The following is a 2,500-nucleotide window of genomic DNA, read 5'->3' on the forward strand; positions in this document are numbered from 1 at the left end:
ATTATAGAAAAAATTTGATATTTGTTTCTTGTAATTTCCTCTTTGCAGGGAAGATCAATCTCTTTCCCATATAACCATTTCAGTAGTGGACTCTTCTCCTTTAAGTAGATTTGTAAATGTCAGGGGGGGGGGGGGGGGGGGGGGGGGGGGGTCAACAACACACGAGAAGCATCTATGCCACCCTTCTAAAAAAAAATTGTTGTGCATGGGTCATTGGCTAAAACGCATTCATACAATTTTCAGCTATCAATGGAGTAACGGAGCTTCTTCCATTTCAATGTTAGCTTGTCAAGTTTTCAAAAAAACTTGTTAACGACTGATCAAAATTCTCTCAACAATGAAACGGTTGAAAATCCTCATTCATCACAACATAGAATATTTTAGAGCTGCACAAATACATTGATGGGTTGTTGTCATCTATGAGTTGTCTTTCTTTTAAGACTTGTCGCATCAGTGACTTTTACTTTCGATTAGTCACTCTTCAGTGAGTTTTACTTTCGATTAGTCACGCTTCAGTGAGTTTTACTTTCGATTAGTCTCGCTTCAGTGAGTTTTACTTTCGATTAGTCCCCTTCAGTGAGTTTTACTTTCGATTAGTCACGCTTCAGTGAGTTTTACTTTCGATTAGTCACTCTTCAGTGAGTTTTACTTTCGATTAGTCACGCTTCAGTGAGTTGTCATTTGACGAGTTGTCCAGTACTGGTGTTATAATTATTTGACAAAATTTCATCAATAGCCATAAGCAAATTCTTCGATACACAAGTCCATTGGTTAATTTCACACTGGGTTTGAAAACTTTTTCTAAAATGCAATAAATATTTAATTCACATCCTGGATATTAGTTGTTGTGAATTTTGGTGGCAGGAAAGGAAGGAATACACTCCAGACTGACAAAAGAGACACACAAAGATCGCTGTGTTTGAAAACCATAGTATTTGGGCTAAAAAAATATTTGAACTTCCATTTTAGCAAAACAGCAAAAAGAACTTTAGAAGGAGTGCACATATTTATTTTTTATTTAACTGAATTTGGAATGCTTTAAAATGTTTACAAATTACATTATTCACTATAGATAAAGGGGCATGGACATGATTTGCAATTGAGCTGAAAATTTTCAAATTTTATTTTTCCATTTTTAATGTTTAGAATGCATATCTAAGATATTTCTAATGGTCAGCAAAAATTTGAATGTCAGTTGTCGAGGTACATGGGAGATACAGAGCTCACAATTCTTTACAAGGCTCGAGCGTGTCCTGTTTTTGTTTACAAAGGTTAAATATACATTTAAAAGTTTGTTTATAGCAGACTTTTCAATTTGTAAGTTAATTAATTCTGAACACAATTAAATAGTTTCTTGTGTTTAGTACAATTCATTTTGTTTTAAACATGCTATTTTCTATTAACCAATCTATATGTAAACAAAACATGGCATGAGCCTTTTTTACATATTAACAAAGAATTGTGAGTGCTGTATCTCACTTGTAACTCAAAAACTGATATAAAAATTTTGGTTGACCATTAGAAATACTTTAGTTAAGCATGTAAACAATATTAAACAAGAGGCCCATGGGCCACATCGCTCACCTGAGTCACCTTGGCCCATATCTGAAGACTTTCCATATATATTTGCATGTAAAACCTTGGTCCCTATTATGGCCCAAACTACCCTTTGCAAACTTGAATCTACACTATGTCAGAAAGCTTTCATGTAAATGTCAACTTCTTTGGCCCAATGGTTCTTTTAAAGCTTTTTTCTATATTTGTATGTAAAACTTTGACCCCCCCCCCCCCCCCACTTGTGGCCCCATCCTACCCCCCGGGGACCATGATTTGAACAAACTTGAATCTGCACTATGTCAGAAAGTTTTCTTGTAAATATCAGCTTTTCTGACTCAGTGGTTATTGAGAAAAAGATTTTAACTATATATTTGTATGTAAAACTTTGATCCCCCTTGTGGCCCCATCCTACCCCCGGAGCCCATGATTTGAAGAAACTTGAATCTGCACTATGTCAGAAAGTTTTCATGTAAAAATCAGCTTTTCTGGCTCAGTGGTTCTTGAGAAGAAGATTTTTCCTATATATTTGTATGTAAAACTTTGATCCCCTATTGTGGTCCCATCCAACCCCCGGAGCCCATGATTTGAACAAACTTGAATCTGCATTATGTCAGGAAGCTTTCATGTAAATCTCAGCTTTTCTGGCTTAGTGGTTCTTGAGAAGAAGATTTTTAAAGTTTTTCCCTATATATTTGTATGTAAAACTTTGATCCCCCCTTGGGGCCCCATCCTATCCCCGGGGGCCATGATTTGAACAAACTTGAATCTGCACTATGTCAGGAAGTTTTCATGTAAAAATCAGCTTTTCTGACTCAGTGGTTCTTGAGAAGAAGATTTTTAAAGATTTTTCCTATATATTTGTATGTAAAACTTTGATCCCCTATTGTGGCCCCATCCAACCCCCGGGGCCCATGATTTGAACAAACTTGAATCTGCATTATGT

General features: G+C 35.9%; 1 protein-coding gene across 2 annotated transcripts in view; it reads right to left on the reverse strand.

Annotated features, from left to right (window-relative positions):
* Positions 1-2,500, reverse strand: part of LOC125645688 (general transcription factor 3C polypeptide 2-like) — an 86,128-nt gene that overhangs the window by 45,866 nt on the left and 37,762 nt on the right. The window lies entirely within an intron of this gene.

This window comes from Ostrea edulis, chromosome 6 (genome assembly GCF_947568905.1).
Source record: "Ostrea edulis chromosome 6, xbOstEdul1.1, whole genome shotgun sequence".
In the NCBI taxonomy this organism is placed as follows: Eukaryota; Metazoa; Mollusca; class Bivalvia; order Ostreida; family Ostreidae; genus Ostrea; species Ostrea edulis.